The sequence below is a fragment of the Mauremys mutica genome, chromosome 22, assembly GCF_020497125.1.
Source record: "Mauremys mutica isolate MM-2020 ecotype Southern chromosome 22, ASM2049712v1, whole genome shotgun sequence".
Lineage (NCBI taxonomy): Eukaryota > Metazoa > Chordata > Testudines > Geoemydidae > Mauremys > Mauremys mutica.
Window position 1 is genome coordinate 16,217,193 of NC_059093.1, and position 18,573 is coordinate 16,235,765.

At 50.9% G+C, this 18,573-nt stretch overlaps 1 protein-coding gene and 1 pseudogene across 4 annotated transcripts in view; both read right to left on the reverse strand.

Annotated features, from left to right (window-relative positions):
• The window catches only part of ST3GAL4 (ST3 beta-galactoside alpha-2,3-sialyltransferase 4), a 165,052-nt gene that overhangs the window by 93,891 nt on the left and 52,588 nt on the right, over positions 1-18,573 (reverse strand). The window lies entirely within an intron of this gene.
• Positions 15,449-16,274, reverse strand: LOC123354808 (annotated as a pseudogene).

Here is an 18,573-nt window from a genome sequence, read left to right on the forward strand (position 1 = left end):
AGACCATTACGGCCCTACTCCTAGCACACCACTGACAGCGGAGCTTGCCTATGGCCACCCTACTCTGCCCCTGCCCCGTGGGAATTCTCCCCTGGCCTGACGCAGCCTTTGATGGGCTGCAGAGCGAAGGAGCCAGAGCCTGTATTTTAGATAGACACAGAGAGAGAGGCAGGCTGCAAAGACCATCCTCAGGGCTACGGAGCACTACATGAAATAAGAGAATACTGAATATCTACCGGCTAGGCGTTACCAGCCTAGGAATTATTGCACTGCAGTGACTCTTGCTTTCATTAAGAGCAGAGCATTCATCTTGCGCACCGGACAAATCCCAGCCACCAGAGTAGAAAGTCCCCGTTTCCCACCCTTCACTTGGTACCATTGCTCATTTCAGACACAACCCACCCACAGTGCAGAGGGCACCTTCTCCTGTTATCTTCTATCCATTCCAGCCTGATTGGTCACTCCAAATCCCCTCTCACATGTGCTGTATAAGCACCAGGCAGCCAGCGGCTGCGTTCAGTGAGGCAAGGCTCCCTCTGGGCGGCTTAACGAAAACCAGGTATGTTTTCTTAGGGAAAGCTCGATGCGGTCTCCTTCCCCAGCCAGCCTCGGAGCACACGCACCCCAGCCCTGCACTGAGAACCCTTACAGATTTCCCGGGACAAAAAAGGGGACGATCCTGGGAAAATCTGGACAGGTGGCACCGCTCTCCCCTGCTGCCCTATATACCCATCTTGCCAAAATCTAACGTCCCACCAGCAAGGGGTTAAGTGCGGCAGACGGAGGGAGGGCCCCACTACTCCTCTCTCCAGCGGGAAAAGATTCAAGTTGACTCAATTGTTACACAACTCTGAGCAGGAGAAGCTGGGAACATCTGGAACCGCAAGAGCCGCAGGTTTGAAGCCCACGAGGCACTCCCCTGTGTGTTTCCGAGGCCTCTCTGGGAATCCCAGCGGAAGGGCAGTTCGGTGAGCTGGAGCCAGCACACCTGGCTGTCCCTGGCTCGCTGCAGGGCAGGAGGAGGGGAACGCAGCCTCATGCTGCTGGCCAGAGACACCAAGAATCCTGGACGGGGGGAAAGGGCTCTAAGAAAGAGGACGACAGCTTGGCAGCGAGTGAAGGGCCACCTGCTTGCAGCCCCACTGAATGCAGAGCCCCGCTGCTAACACAGCAGGCAACAGCTCAGTAAATCTGCTCCCAATGGGTGCCTGTGTGACCAATGCACCGCCGCCAGCCCCTCCAACCCTGCCACCTTCCCGGCTCTTTGGGGCAGGGCCGTCTTCCCTTTCCCGAGTCCAGCGCCTAGCGCAATGGGATGCTACCCTGACTGGGGCCTCCAGGCACATCTGCAATACAACTGGAAGTAACCCATAGCCCATACCATGGCCTCCTAGCTCTCTGTTCGGCTGCCTCCGTAGGAGAGGCCAGCACCCGAAGGGTTAAGAGAAAAAACAGCCTGCGCGTCTCTTGCTGAAAAGTTCTCCTACATTTCTGAGAACCACAAGTTCCTGCAGAAGGGGGAGCCCTGAGGGCGGCTCATGCAGAAATCAGGGGATACGGAATCACCATTAATCCCTGTAAGCACAGGAGCACAGACAGTGAGAGAGAGCCAGGCAGGAAGTGAAATGGGAGTCTAGCAGGCAGAGGGATTCCCTCCCGACCCTCCCTGGCCCAGAGCTGCCAGGGTTAGAACAACAACCAGCTCTGAGCGAGGCCACCTACCCCAGCCGAGACAGACGGGTCACTCGCTTGTTTGTCAGCTGGGGCTGGGGCGGGGGGACAGGGCAGGAGACAGGATTCTGGTGTGGAAGTGGAGCATTATTCAAAGTCTCCCACCACCCTGACACCTACACGAGTCCAGCACTGATCTGGAGCCCGCCTTGCCCAGACTGATGACTGGTCAGCACGAGTGGTCTCACTCCCACCGGTAATGGACGAGCACCCATATCAAAGACCCCCCCAGCCGGCCCCTCAATGGCCATCTCAGCAGAGACTCCCCTCTCGCTGCTAGACCGCTCCCCACCCGCCAGCGGGGTGGAGCTCCAGGGGCAGAAATCGCTGCTATCCATGCTGCACCCATTCCATGCACAAAGCACGTCTGCTGCCAGGTTGCCACGCGCTCTCCTCTTCCTTCCCTTCCGCCCCAGGGCCACACCCCTTGGAGCACCACAGCCTCCCTGGGAGGCAGGCGAGCGGGAGTCCCGCCCATCAGTGGGAACAGAACCCGGGGGTCTGACTCCTCGTCACCGCCCACAACCACCAGTACCTGCTCCAGGGGTCTGCAGAGATGGAACACGAGCACAGTTTGGCGGCCCGGAGGCTAGCGCTTCCTACTGCACACGGGCTACCCGGGCCATCCCCAGCAGTCAGTGCAGCCATTCCCACTAGCTTCATTTGCTGGCATATGCACTTCCCACTGGCCCTCCAACACCTCTCTCCCCCTATGCCTGTTCCTGTGCCCAGGGCTGTCCCCTGCCCACCCACCCCCCCCACACACACACACACTTCACCTGACTGCTGCATATGGCACGGGGAACCTAGCATGCAGAATCATCAGGCTGCGATCACCATGGGAGAACCCACAGGCCCAGCCGGTTCCCACCTTGTACAGGGCACCGAGAGCAACCAGACTGGTCTGAGGGTTGTGGACTCCTGCAGTTTGGCAGCACCTCGATCCAGCCCAGAGGGAGGGAGCACACGCAGGTGTGTCGGAGTGTGGGGGAGACAAGGCCCTGCACCCCCGGCTTCCTGCGATTCACTGTGACTCTCAGCCAGCCAGTAAAACAGAGGTTTATTTAGACGACAGGAACACAGTCCAAAACAGGGCTTGCCAGTACAGACAACAGGACCCCCTTTAGTTAGGTCCACCTGGGGGCCCCACAGAGGCCACAGCCCTATTGGGAAGCCCAAGCCCCATCGGGGCACCCTTCTCCTTTTCCCAGCCAGCTCCCAACTGACACTCCCTCCAGCTGTCTCACTCAGCCTCCCCCCAGCTCCTCCCCCAGCCTTTGTGTCCTTTGTCCAGTTTCCTGGTCAGAGGTGCTACCTGGCCTCCAACCCCCCTCCTGGGTTCTCTTGTTACACACGCAGATATCCTCCCTTCCCCAAAGCAGACAGTCCCAGCCAAACTCCCCTGCAACCTTCCCAGGTCAATACTCCCCACTCAGTATTCAAAGAACACATCAAGAACATTCCCACTTCGTCACAGCAGGTCACTGCCTGGGCAGCACAGTGCTGGCTTTACTGTGCAGGACCAGACAGCACAGCAGAGTGCCGGGCGCCTGAGACCAACACGATCGGCTCCACCCCACTGTGAGAGCTTGGGAAGGCTGCCGCATTGAGGGCAGGGCGGGAGCCTCCGTGCAGCACTGATGGGTGTTAGCTCGGTGTGGGCTGGTGGGGCGAAGGTGTGGAATTTCTCTGGCCGTCCACCCCAAGTGCAGTCCCCGCCACGCTCTTCCCGCAGTCTGGACTGGCTTCGCTCACCCTTACCCAGCAGCCTCAGCAGCTGCTACCGCAGGGATTTCCAATCCAAAGAAACTGTCACCGTCTCACTCCTAATTCCTGCCATCTGTTGACTGGCTCAGATGCAGAATTTGGTCTTTGTTCCCACTGCTGGCTTTCCAGGAGCTGGGCGGCACTGGGCAGCCGGCTCCAGGAGCTCAGCAGATTAGTGCATGTGGTTAATATCACATGCCATCACACAGGCAGGGGAGGACTAAGACCTGGATCAGCTGATAGCAGGGGCCCCAAGCAAATTTGTTTCCAGCAGCAGCTTCTGCATGGAGGGCTCTCTCGCAGCTCCGTTCTGGTACATAAGCAGAGAGGGGTATGAGTCACAGAGGGCTGCCCTGTGACTAGGGTGACCAGATGTCCCAATTTTATAGGGACAGTCCCGATTTTGGGGGCTTTTTCTTATAGAGGCTCCCATTACCCCCCACCCCTTGTCCCGATTTTTCACACTTGCTGTCTGGTCACCCTGCCTGTGACTAACTGTTCTTCCACCGTGAGCATTAGCTGCCCTGCCCAGCACAGCGTCTCTCCCACTTGTAGGGATCAGCATTGCTGCCAGGTGGTCGTGACTTGACTGGGCAGTGGAGAGGGCACTGGACGGGGAGTAAGGAGATACAGGTTCTATCCCTGCTCTGCCATTGACCTGCTGTGCGACTGCCTCGCTCTCCCACCCTCTCTCAGTGGAAGGGGCATGTCAAAGAGCTCCCTTCACCCCTGCTCTGAGAGTTACCGCGGATAATGCACAGGCGAGGGGAAGTGGCCCTAGGACACTGGACATGACCAGATGTTCCATACAGCTGTATGTGGCCCTCTCAAGGTATCACTTCCGGTTGTTCACCATCCTCCGACGTACCCATTCATGAAAGCCGGGCTCCCAGAGAGTCTGCACAGCTGCAAGGAGCAGGCAGAAGTTACTAGAATGATGGGAAGAGCCAAAGTTGTCCCCTCATTTTCCCCAGGTTGCTATGTGTAGCTATGCACATCCTCCAAGAGGCCCACAAAAACGCTTCCAGGATCTTTTCCAGAGTCAGCCCTTACGCGTGAGCCTACAAACTGCAGCACTAGCGCCTCCCCGTCCCAACCACCTCGTGAGTGATCCAACGCCAACGAGCCGAGGGGATAAACGGCAGCACAGAAACACTTCACCTTCAGAGATCAATGACTTATTAAAAGACGGGACAAAAACCATCTCTAAAGAGAGATCCCTTGCTGCTGGGGCTCTGCACCCCCAGAGTCCATGCCCCATTGGGAGCAAGCTTCCTAGCGAGCAAGAGGGGGTCAGCATCTGCCATTCGTGGGTTAACATTTACAGATGCAGCAGGCCCATGTGCCAGTGACAATAAGCCAGCGGAAGCGCCACAGCAGCACAGCTCAGCCTGTATTGGTGGGTTTCTCACCCAGGAGGCTTTGAACAGGCGACATCAAAGCAATAACAAAGGCTACTTGAGTCAAAAAATATTTACTGGACTCTTTATTTGAATTTTCAACAGCTCAGACTGCAGCTCAGCATGACACAGACCGCCCAGGAGGATGCCATGTGGAGCATCAGACGACGCAGATCATCACTCCCACGCCACCAACCACATGCAGACGGAAACCAGAACCACAGGCAGGCTAGAGGGTGCTGCAGACCAGCAGCAGGGAGACAATTTACAGACAAGCCTCAACACCCTTCTGGAGTAGTTCTCTGTATTTACAGATGGGGAAACTGACTTGTAGGAAAGTCAGGGGCCTTTCCCGAGGTCACACAGCGACTAGACGGTAAGATCCTTGGAGAAAGAAGGGACTATCTTTTTGTTTTGTGTTTGTACAGCACCCAGGAAAATGAGGTCCTGATCTATAACAGGGCTCCTCCTACACACTATGAAAATAAGTAGTAATAAACTCTGCAGCAAAGCAAGGAACACAAACAAGAGTCCTGCTTCAGAGTCTACTATGGTAGCTATTAGATCAGGGGTGGGCACACTTTTTGGCCCGAGGGTATGGAAGTTGCAAAATTAGGGGTCGGGGTGCGGGAGGGTGCTCCAGGCTGGGACCGGGGGGTTCAGAGGGCGGGAGAAGGAACAGGGCTGGGGCAGGGGGTTGGGGCATGGGAAGGGGTCAAGGATGCAGGCTCCTGGGCAGTGTTTACCTCAAGCAGCTTCCAGAAGCAGCAACATGTCCCCCCTCCAGCTCCTACATGGAGGCGTGGCCAGGCGGCTCTGCGCGCTGCCCTGTCCGCAGGTGCCACCCCTGTAGCTTCCATTGGCCACGGTTCCCAGCCAATGGGAGCTGCGGGGGCAGCACTTGGGGTGAGGACAGAGTGCAGAGCCCCCAGGCTGCCCCTATGCATGGGAGCCGGAGGGGGACATGCCGCTGCTTCCGGGAGCCACACTGAGTGGGATAAGCCCCTGTCCCTGCTCCCCAGCGAGAGCTCGAGGGCCAGATTAAAATGTCTTGAGGGCCAGATGCGGCCCCCGGGCCGTAGTTTGCCCACCCCTGTATTAGATCATTAATCCTTTTTATTTATCTTTTCCCTGATCACTCTAGAATGGTTTAAAAACATTTCAAGAGATCTGTTAATATCACCCTAAAGAGTGTGAAAACCAAAATAATTTCTAGGTCCACACTGGAGTTCTCCTACACCAGCACGGCCCTGCAAAGTCTGGGTTGCAGGCACTGCAGGGGAATGCTTCTTAACTTCAGTACCGTCACTGGAACTTTAAAGAGAAGAACACACAAATGATTCAGAGATACAGTTCTAGTTGTCTGGGCTGGGGTAAAACAGGGACTGGTCAACAAATTAAAAATCTACGGAAACTCTTACTCATGTACATGAGATTTCCTTGTGTAGCCAATCAGCACAATTATCCCTGGCTCTCATTCAAACCAGCACTTAAGCATTCATCACAATCAACGGAATTTAAGCAGGAGCTTACATTTTAAAACTTCAGTGCCTTGCTGAATCAGGGCCCACTTGAATAAGGATTTGCAGAACTGAGCCCTACATATGGAGATAAATTTAACCCAAAAGTCCCTCTAGAGTTTTTCCTACTCGCTGAAAGCAAGCATTGTTCAGTCAGCAATTCAGCTCCGGGTAGCTGCAACCTACCAGAAGGAGCAAGGAAGAGACAGTGCATTGCAGTGAATACGCTGGAGGAAGAAACAAAGAATGAACACTGCTGCCAGTCATCAGCAATGTCACACTCATAAATGGGCACTACCAGTAAGATATACTGTAGGCTTAAAATTCAACCCATATTGCTGTTGTTCTAATCTAGACAAGAAATGAAGGTCCTTTAGATTCCAAAGGGTTCCCCATCTTTAATTTAACTTTAATTAAAAAATAATAGAACTCCACCCTGCTGTCAGAGAATTCTATACAAAAATGAAAATTGTAGCAATCAAGTGATTAGAACCTGGGTTTCTTCTCTCCGGGCGGCAACATCTAATGCTTGAAACGGACAAAATGAGCAGGGCTCGCTGGGTCTATTCCTGGCTCTGCCACTGCCTCACTGCAGCCTTGGGCCAGCAACTCAACCACCGTGCCTCAGTTTTCCCACCCATTAAAATAGGAATCCCATTCATCTGCCAGCTGGAGAGCATTGAGAGATTTAATTACAGATTTACACAGTGCTTTGAGACAGGTTTCAGAGTGGTAGTTGTGTTAGTCTGTATCAGCAAAAGGAATGAGGAGTACTTGTGGCACCTTAGAGACTAACAAATTTATTTTAGAATAAGCTTTCGTAGGCTAACGCCCAGTTCATCAGATACATGCAGTGGAAAATACAGTAACAAATTTATTTGATAAAGCCCACAGCCCAACTTAATCAGTTAGTCTCATTAGAGTTAGTGTGGCAACTCCCATTTTTTCATGTTCTCTGTATATATCAGGGGTCGGCACCCTTTCAGAAGTGCTGTGCCGAGTCTTCATTTATTCACTCTGATTTAAGGTTTCGCGTGCCAGTCATACATTTTAACATTTTGAGAAGACCTCTTTCTAGAAGTCTATAATATATAACTAAACTATTGTTATATGTAAAGTAAATAAGGTTTTTCAAATGTTTAAGCAGCTTCATTTAAAATTAAATAAAAATGCAAAGTCGCCCAGACCCGTGGCCAGGACCCAGGCAGCGTGAGTGCCACTGAAAATCAGCTCGCGTGCCGCCTTCGGCGCACGTGCCATAGGTTGCCTAGCCTGGTATATCTCATCTTCCTACTGTATTTTCCACTGCATTCATCTGATGAAGTGCTTTGAGATCCTCTAATAAAAAGGTGCTCTGGAAGTGCAATAAGATTTTTCCATCTGAATGCACAAGTTTGCCATATGGGAGACCTTAGGATCATACTGAAAATAAAAACTCACACAATTGAACAAGCTGAGAGGATAATCACATTAGAGATCGATCAAAAGCCTGGGAAATAAACATACAAGTAACAACTCTCTGAAAGACCAACAGGAACTTCCTGGAAGAAAGTCTGAATGGGATAAAGCTTTTCACTAAAAAGCAGCGCTTGCATCGTCCTTGTTAAGGCAGGATTATGGGATCTGGGCTCTCAGGAAGAGAGGCCGATTTTATAGCGTAGAGATTAATTGCAATTTCTAGCACTGCAGCTATTCAGGGCTGCTGCTGCCACCATAGCACCAGTAACAATCCAGGATTTCCTACAGAAGAGTGATCTGGGTCTCCCTGTAAATTTCACACCTTAGCCTGATAGAAGCTCCAGGCCTGTGCACCGAAGGTACATGCGCTTACCCGCAAAGGCAGAGATGGACTGAGGAATGGATTGGTTTCTTCTCTCTGTTTCAAGGCAAATGCTCTCAATTATTATCCAAGGAGCGAAAGCAGGAGCACTTGAAAACAAACATGCATTAAGGACACTATGCTGGAAGCCCATGTACTCTGTACCTGAACGCACTCACTGAGCATGTGGAGAACGCAGCCCAGGGAGCAGCGGGAGACATTTGAAATTTGGGGGAGGGAAGAAGAGGGAACATCAGGGTTATTGCTCATCACCTGCCCAGAAGATTATTTTTGAGCACGCCCAACAGCATGTTCAAGTGTGCCATGGTAAGCAAGCCATGTCTTCCTCTGGCCACCGATCCACACCATATGGTCAGAGCCTGCTACAGCTACCAGAGTTACTCTTTTAGCTCAAGTGCCAGCATGATTTTCCTGCTAAAGGACCAGAGTTCAGTCCTTGCTGATGACCTGTAACTGAGCCATCACAGAATGAGGGCCTGAGCTCGCAAATAGCACAGTCATCACGCCGGAGCACAGGCCCCTATGGCTAACAAGTAACACTGCCAGTGAGCAGCAGAAGGCTCTGATGCTCATCTGTGGTCTTGCACAGCTTACCTGTATACGCATTCCCAGAGCCAAGCAGCGGAAGGCCAGGTCCAAAGAGAAGTCACCACACTGGAAAGCTGGAACCCCGCTCCACTAGCACCAGTAAGTGCATGAGACGGAGAATGAATAACTTCCCCCATCTCACTAACCTGATTCCCAGCTCTGTACCTAGCGGTGCCTCACTGCCAACATATTGGAAGGAACTGCCAGTCCCTACCTCTCAACAGGAATTCCCCTCCCCCCCTCAGAGCTCCACAACCATCCACCCTGGAATGTGTCCCCATCACTGAAGCAATGCTGCTCAGTTCTTTATCATGCAAGAGTTTCTCAGACCTCTCCCCTACTCACTGCCCTGGCTATGAACCTGTTTAACTAGAAGAGCCAGCAGGGGCACTTTAGCTTCTGCAAGGCAAGAAACTCAACCTCTGTGCCTGGGTTCCCCCACCAATTAAAATGGGAACACTACTCATCTACCACCTGGAGAGTGCTGAGAGCTTTAATTACACATTTGCAAAGTGCTTTGAGATCCTCTAATAAAAAAGTGCAATGGAATTGCTGTATGTTTTTTTCCCTCTGGATGCACAAGTCTGCCACGTGGGAGACATTAGGAGAAGTATAATAGCCCTGGCATCATACAGTAATTAAAAAAAACCCCACAAGCTGAGAGGATAATTACATTAGAGACAGATCAAAGGCCTGGAAAATAAATTCACAGGTAACAACTCTCTGAAAGACCAATAGGAACTTCTTGGAAAGCCTCAATGGGATAAAGCATTTCATTAAGAAAGTGGACCATGCACGGTGCCCCACACCCCTCCATCCAGACCTGGTGCTACGGGGGCTAAGGGGACACTCTCTCTCTCTCTCTCTCTTTCACATACACACATACACACATACACACACACACACACACACGATTTTCAGGGGCTCCAAATTATTGTTCCCAAGGGCCAAATATGTGCCAAGTTATTCCATGTTAAGCAGTGGAAGTGACAATGACATAGTACTGGCACAGTAATCAAATTTTGCCTTTTTAAACTCAAAACCCAAGATCTGCCAGGGATCCTACTACCTGCTGGACTCCTGGAAGGTTGTTGGTTTTTTAAATAGCAACATCCAAGGCCCCAAAATACCCACTTGCCCCACAATAATGGAACCCTAGAACAGACCCTGCCTCCATTCCCTCATTATCTCCACATAGACAACTCTGGTGTTCTGCTAAAAGACCATTCCAGCTGAAAACATCTGGATGTGCCAGGGATGTTGCATGGCATGCGGGCTACCCAGGCATTTTCCAGATGCACCCACTGCGTTCAGCAGCTGCAAAATAATTAACGTGAGAGTGGACGTACCCTTGCTCAATAGGCAGAAGCTATTGGATTCCTCCCTATCTGACCAGAGAGTTTCCAAGAGAGATTCCTCTGCCATCCCAAATGCTCCCAGCCCACAGGAGCTCCTTGCAAGGAGTGTGTACACTCACCACCACACACAGTCTCCTCTGCCCAGCAAACGTCCTGAGTAGGCCAATCTTTCACTATCCCCAATTCTCCGTGACCCACCCAGGGGAAGCCGGAGAGATAGGTAAAGGCAGCTCCAGAGCCAGTGAATGACAAACACCTCAATAGAAAGGAAAGGAGGAGGGAGGTGCAAGCCACCCCTACAGCTGAGCGAAATTTTTCATCCAAAACCTTTTCCTTTCCCCGCCCCCTCCAAATTTTTCTTCTTCATTTTTTTCAGACTGGCCAGCGAACTGAAAAATCCATTATTTGCTCCACTCTCCTCCTCTCTGCCCCACCAACTGCGTTAAGACCCCCACCCCCTCTGAGATGATGCTAGCGCTGAACGGCAGTTTTGCTTCAAGGCTGACAGGATCCACATCGAACCCTGAGGAAACCAAGCCCGGCTGAGGCTTTCTGCTCAGACGCTGCCAAGCCCAGCACTCGGCCCTCCCTGTGCTGCTTCAGGGGGAGAATCGCCACTGAGACCTGCCACAAGGTGGCTCGGAGCATGCCCCTCACAGCCCTCCGAGAGCTGGCAAGCTATGATATGCCATCAAAAGAGCAAACCTCTCCCATGGAATCTCTCTGCGAGCTGAGCAAGAAGTGGGGCTCCCTGCTGGACTTCACTCGGCTGCCTGCCAAAAGGCAGAGCTCTCAAGCGCAGAGCCAGCACAGCCTGGGCTGCTGCCGGGCGCCCCCTCCAAGCTGGGGCTGACAGACACACGACGTCTGCCTCCTACCAGTGTTTAATTTGTGCCAAGGTTTGTCAGGCACCTCTGGGCTTGGACGTTCATAGCCCCAGCACATCTGGGCTTGCTGCATCAGTTAGGAAGGTAAAAAAAATTGCTTGCACCCCAGCACCTCTTTCATTACAAATTAAGCACTGCCTCCTACCCAAGTTCGACCCTGGGTTCCGGGTGACATGCCAGAAAATGCGCCAGGCTCTTTAATGCCTTGTTCACCAAGATCTTTCATGCCAGAGAGAAGGGAAAAGGCTACAGGATCCAGGGCAGCCAGAAAGAGCACCCTGAAAAGCAGGACACAGCACCCCATTTCCACCAGGATCTCTCTCCCTCCCCCCTCCACACACACACACACTCCAGCTAATCTGGTTCATTAAGCAATGAGTCCCCTCGTTTACTGATGGCCTCATGCTATGGTACCGCAAAAGGAACCTGTGACACCACTGACACGGTTGGGCCATGATGCAGCCACCCCCTTGGAACAATTTATCCGGGGTTGGGATGGATTATCCATCACTGGCAACCGGTAAATCAAGATTAGATGTTTTTCAGAGATCTGCTCTAGTTCAACAGGAATTCAGGGGAGTCCTCCGTGATACACAGGGCCCTACCAAATTCACAGCTGTGAAAAACACAGCACGGACCACGAAATCTGGTGTTCCCGGTGAAATCTGGCTATTGTCAGGGGGTTGCAGTATTGACACCCTTACTTCTGCACTGCTTCAGAGCTGGGCGGGCTGAGAGTGGCGGCTGCTGTCCAGGTGCCCAGCTCTGAAAGCAGCATTGCTGCCAGCAGCAGCACAGAAGTGAGGATGGCAATATCGCGACCACTCGGCAATAGCCTTGCAAACCCCGCCCCCACGACCTCCTTTTGGGCTGGGATTCCCACCGTTACAACACCGTGAGATTTCAGATTTAAACATTGGAAACCATGAAATTTAAGATTTTAAAAATCCTGTGACTGTGAAATTGACCAAAATGGACCGTGAATTTGGTAGGGCCCCAGTTATACAGCAGGTCTGACCAGATGGCGCCGACGGCCTTGGAATCTATGAAATTCCCACACATCCAAAGTGAATCATGATCAAAGCCTCCCATTTAGTCACGATTCTGCAGTGCAGCAAGTGTCACAGCTGGGTGGTGAGCAGCCAGACCCAGAGTCCTCAGTCACAAGACAGGAGTCAGCTGGGTCAAGATAGGAGGAGACAAACTGGAGGTCAGAACCACCAATCCGATGCCAGGAGTCAGGCCAGGTCAGGATGCCAGGAAATCAAGCCATGGGAGCAGGAAGCACAAGGTGCACAGTCCAGAGCAGGGTGGAGCTCAGGTGATCAGACCAGTTCCTGTGCTGATGGCTGGCCCAACTTAAGCCAGCAGCGGATCAGCTGCTCTGAGACTTCACCAATAGAACTGCAGGGGCTTCGTGGGTCCTAGGTAGGCAAGCGTTAGCAGGCTGCCAGGTGGAGGGCTGGAGCATACAGACCCAGCTTCGAAACCTTTGGGTCAGGACAGCGAGGGCGTCACCCCCAGCCAATGGCTCCAGTGGCTCTGCACACACCCGTGTAGAACATTGCCGTGCACCTGGGGCGGGGGGATACTGGGGTAAGGAGAGTGGGTTTGCTCTTCATCCATGCAAGGCCTAGGACTGCCCTCCCCACAGGAGGGCAGCTCTGGTATTGCGCGGGATGGGGAGCTCCCTACTTTCCCCCTGCACACCCAGGAGGCCCATCTGCTCAATGGCCTATTCCTCTCTTTCACAAGGGTCACTGGCAGGTCCCATCTACTCTCCAAGGTGCCAGGGGACGAGCACTAACAAACATGACCTGACCGAGGCTGTCACATAGATGGGCCCACAGCAAGGGACTGGGGACAGTGCTATTTTAAAAGGAACTGAGAGGAAGACCCTGGATCAGCTGGTGTCCTCCTGAAGAGGATGGCGCTGGAACACCCTTCGGCCTTGGGATGTATGAGTCAGATAGCAGCGTTCCCTATCTCCCGACCACAGTAATGAACAGGATCCTGGGCTAGACGGACCTTTGGTCTGACCCAGTCTAACTGTTCTTGTGTTATTTATCTATTAGAGACCAACAGCCAGGCCAATTCCTGCTGCCCTGCCTCAGTACACAAATCAGCTGCTGTGGATTCAGCAAAACCACCAGCTCCACAGCTGCTGATCAGCACATAAGTCACAGGAAGGTTCTGGCCTCACATAACTTCACTCACAACCCTTTCTAGCATAAAAATATCCTCCAAATGGCTGTCGTTGTAGAAAGAGATCACCGCAGAGCTGCTGAGCAGTGACAGTTTGAAAGATGGAGTTCTTTTAAGAAGACATGATGAGCGAGATTTTCAAGACCTGGCTGGAACAAATGGCAAAATACTTCAACCCAGGACAGGGCCTTTTTTTCCTTTTTCCTTTTTTTAAAAGTAGGGGTTTTTTTTCTCTTTTTTTGAAAGTATGAGATCCCAGGTTCTTGGGAAATGTTGGCTGATATTGAAAGCTTTTGTACATGGTCTGACAAAAAGCTCTCCAGCCCTAGCATGTCGTGAGGCATAAGAGTCACATCATTCTGATTACCTTCACGTCTGGATAGACGTGATGGTGATGGAGACATTATATACATAGGAGATCAGATCACATTAAATAGCAGCTGAGATTAATAAAGATCCTTGCTGTGTCCTAAACTCCACTCTTGAGCCATGGAATTAATTCCAGTTTTGGCTCAAATCTCTGATAGATGCTCAGACTGGTTCTGATTTTACCCAGACAGGTTTTCCTCCTCGACCATGGCTGACATCTCCAGGAAGAGAGGAGACCCCAATGGCCTCCATGGAGATGAATTACGATGTCTCTCACTGCACAATTCAGGTAGGAGAGAAATGACGGTGAGGGAGAGGAAACAGTGTCTGCTTCATGCACAAACATCTTGGAAAATCAGCCATGCTAGGGAAAAGTAAAAAGGGTAACAGTTCAGCAGGCTTTCTGTGACCCATTGCCATTTGCAGTATTTGTCAGAACTCGGCAGCTCTTTAAAAGTATTTTACACAACTCCCACGAAGGATAGAGCACAGAACAAAAACACCCTCCCTCCTCAGTCGGCATTCCGGAGCCAGATGGGAAGTCAGAGGCTGCAACTGATCTAAAGACGGATGCTGGCTACTTAAAGAACCTCTCTGGATGGCTGTAAGAGGACCTGGTTGTCCCAAATGAGCATGAGGGGAGAGATGGAACAAGAGTTAAGGACAGCAGAGCATGAATGCCTTGCAATGCTGCATGGAGAATTTCAGAGCAGATTGCAGGAACGGCACTGGTGGCTGCGGGGGCAATTTTAACAGGAAGGGGGAGCACACTTTAATGTCACAGAAGGTTAATTCTAGTTACATCGCCCCCCACGAAGTGGCTGAATCATTAGCGTTTAAAAGTTCCTGCCCGCAAGCTGTAATGCAGGATCAAAAGATAGGCAGGATCAAAAGCCTCAGAAGAGCCATTTTCTTTAGCCAATAGTTCAGTCGTAAACACTGTAATTAAGGGCTCAGGAGAAAGCCTGTGGAACACTACTGTGTTTGGAACAAGCCTGTTCCATTAAAGGCACATACATGGGAAATGCACACGTCAGATCTTCAGTCCTTTCTGGGCATCGCACAGAACCAGCCTATCACACCAGAGCCATTTGGCTGCCTGTGACACGTGCAGAGCTGGGGACATCTGGAAGGCAGAAAACACTGGCGCGATTGTTTGCAAGCAACGCAATCAACAGGGTGAGTCGTCCCATGAAAAGCAAAAAGGTCTCCTTTGTTCTCATGCGGGTTCATCAGAAGCTTCTTGTTCAGGCGGCTTTTAGGCCCTTCCGTCCTTAATCACAGGCTCATCATAGACGATCAGGGTTGGAAGGGACCTCAGGAGGTCATCTAGTCCCACCCCCTGCTCAAAGCAGGACCAATCCCCAGATGGATTTTTGCCCCAAATCTCTAAATGGCCCCTCAAGGATTAAACTCACAACCCTGGGTTTAGCAGGCCAATGCTCAAACCACCGAGCTATCCCTCCTCCTCCCCCATCCTCTTTTATACAGTGGCTATGCCCACAGTTCAGGGCTATCACTTCAAAGGTCTGTTGGGCTCCCTCCCTAAGCAATGAGAAACTTCTGTTTAAGGGCATAGGAGGATGGGAACTGTTGCTGCCTTATGTTTTGTATTATTTTTGTATCTTATACTTCCCTGAGTTGATTCTCTTACAGAATTAAAGCCCAAACCAAAACGAGTTATGTGACAAACAGGTACTCAAAAGTTTCAAAAAATTGGTCAAAGTTTTTCCCTGTGATTGAAACACTTTGTAATTGGATCCTAAAAAGCCGTAGACTTTCTTCAACTGTAATCTGCAGTGGGCTGAATAGGCAAAAATCTGGCCATGCTCGTTCGTCTTCACTGGACCGCCACAAATAAGGCAAAAGAAAATCTGCCGCATTGCCTTGCTCGGATTCAAAGCAGAATGAATGGTCACCAAGGCGATAAACCAGTCGGGCTTGCAGAAATGGCACACTGTTTTACTTTGCAAGCTACATCTAGGAGCAACAGAACAACAACGGAGACCAACAGGCAATGAATAAGCCGACTACAATCACAAATGTCCTAAGCAGTGCCATAGATCTCCGAGTTATTATGCGTAGTGACATTATGGCGATGGGACTTTACCAGTAAATAAGTGCATAAATGATAACAATTGTTACCGGAAAGATTATAAAGATACTGATGAAAAATGCAACATATTTCTTGGAATAAAGAGGCAACGCTGCTGAGCAGTCTGGTAAGCTGTTAGTACAGTTCCAGTTGAAGATTGGTAAGGTACCCAGGCAAACTGAGATAAACCAATAAGAAGGAAAACCCTGTACTTTTTATTGGCACCTTAAGGCCTCCTTTTAATCATAGTCAAATACCTCTCGATGGCTCTGGCTAACAAACGAAACGTGGAAGCTCCTAGCGCTACAAACAAACCGCCGTCCTTAATAAACTGGAGTGTGTGCAACAGGATCAATGTTTTCTCTCCATACATCAGAAAGTTTACTTTGTAAATTATTCCAGTTAATAATTCACAAAAAGAGTTGGATCGCCAATAAAAAAAAGGCACATACGGGTTGTGAAATTTGTTATTTTTCCATAGGGCAATCAAAATCCTCAAGCTCCCCAGGACCATGAAACGACATGTAATCAAAAAGGCAACATTTGCTAACACCACATGATCAGTTGCCTTTTCTCTTAGAACACGTTTTCCTGTATAATTAGAATATAGCACTGTTAGCACATAGGCCCTCTTCATTTCCTTGAGGGGTGAAATTAGGTCCTTCCATCTTTAATCAACAGGTCTGTTTGAACGGCTCATCCTCTTTTACACAACGGCTGCAGAAACTTCTCTCTGTGTTCAAGTAGGATAAGGACGGGTCGTTGTCAAAAGGGAAGTAGCTTGCACCCTTAGTTTTGTATTATACTTTTTGTTAGGTTACAGATTGCCAACAACAAAGGCATATGGCTGGCCTGTTCCTCTGACAAGGGTCCCTTGTGAATACAGGCAGTAGAACATCTAGGCCAGTGACTCTCAACCTTTCCAGACGACCGTCCCCCACTTTCAGGAGGCTGATTTGTCTTGTGTACCCCCAGGTTTCACCTCACTTAAAAACGACTTGCCTACAAAATCAGACACAAAAATACAAAAAAGTGTCCCAGCGCACTAGTACTGAAAAGGTGCTTCCTTTCTCATTTTTATCATATAACTATCATATAAATCAATTGGCACGTAAATATTGTACTTACAGTTCAGTGTATGGCATATACGGTGGTATAAACAAGTCATTGTCCGTATGAAAGTTTAGTTTATACTGACTACACTAGTGCTCTTTATGTCGCCTGTTGTAAAACTAGGCAACTATCTAGATGAGTTGATGTACCCGTCGGCTGACTGGGGAAATGGCCACAGCTGAGGCCACACCCAATCAGGCCACAGCAGGCCCTGATAAAAGGGTTAAGGGAGGCGCTGAGAGTCTCTCTCTAGCCTTGGAGGGAGAAGGGCCTGGCTGCCTGGGAACAGAGGGTACCTAACACAGAACAGGGCTGGGGAAAGGCAAGAGGAGCTGGGGAGCTCCAGCCTGGCAATGCCACAGGCTGAGGCCTTGTTTAAAAAGCCGAAAGAGGTCCCGGGACTGAAGAGGTGCAGCCCAGGGATAGGCAGAGGCAGCTGGTCCAACCCCCTTGCCAATGATGAGTGGCCATTACAGACCGCAGTCTGCCCAGGGGCGGCTCTAGCTTTTTTGCAGCCCCAAGCAGGGCAGGCAGGCTGCCTTCCGCGGCTTGCCTGCAGGAGGTTCCCAGCCCCGCGGATTCGGCGGCATGCCTGCGGGAGGTCCGCCGGTCCCGCGGCTTTGGCGTACCCGCCGCCGAATCGCCGCCGAATCCGTGGGACCGGCAGAGCTCCCGCAGGCAGGGCGCCAACCGCGGCTTGCTGCCCCAGGCACGCGCTTGGAGTGCTGGTGCCTGGAGCTGCCGCTGAGTCTGCCCCAGTGAGTGGGAGCTAGATGACGACTGGCAGTAGCCACTGAGGCAAGGTGGGCACAGGGGATTGGGGGTTCTCCTGGGAGGGGAGACCCAGAGTATGGGGGTACTGCTGGGGGCAGAACCCCAAGGTAAAGGGCACTGGGGTCCGGGATGGACACGGGGGCCTGAGGCAGGAGAGACGTCGGCCGACAGGAGGCGCTCCGAGACTGAAAAGAGCGAATTCCCAGATGACCGGCACTCCTTTATGTATCCCCGGGGGTAGCTATACCCTTGGTTGTGAGCCACCGATCTAGGCCATCCAAAAGTAGCCCTTGAATCCCTCTTCAATCATTCCCTCCTCCACTGGGCCTTTTACTTTCTCCCCATGCCCTCTGCATTAGGGCTTTAACCACCGGAACAGCAGTAATTACTCATTATTCAATGTTGAAAAGCATCTCGGGTTACAGCTTGTATAAAAGTTAAATGTCAAGTGTTATATAAACACACAAATAATTCTTCAGGTCCCCTCCAATGTAATGAGAAACAACACCAAAATCCAAACAAATGTAACGGTGCTTTGGCAATATTTTTCAGCTGTCCCTCCAAAACATGTAAACAACCCCCCCCCCCAATGTTTTGGTTAATCTTGATAATTTCTGAAGCCCATTGTATGGGGGAAATAATTCCTCACAGTGGGAAAAAGTATTTCTGGATGACAAACGCGCTTGCGCCTGACACCTAACAAAGAATGTCTACCTACAAACCTGTTTCACTGAAAAAAAAAAAGATTTCAGTCAGTTCTCACTATTCCCCTAAAATCCAGGACAGTTCTCTGATCCCCATGTCCCGGTTTACATGTTAAACTTTTTAAAGTTTATTTCATATGATGGAAAAACTTTGTGTTTAGCAAAAGAACGTGACCAAAAAATGACAATTTTAAACTGAGAAAAGAAAGTCAGGAAAGGAGG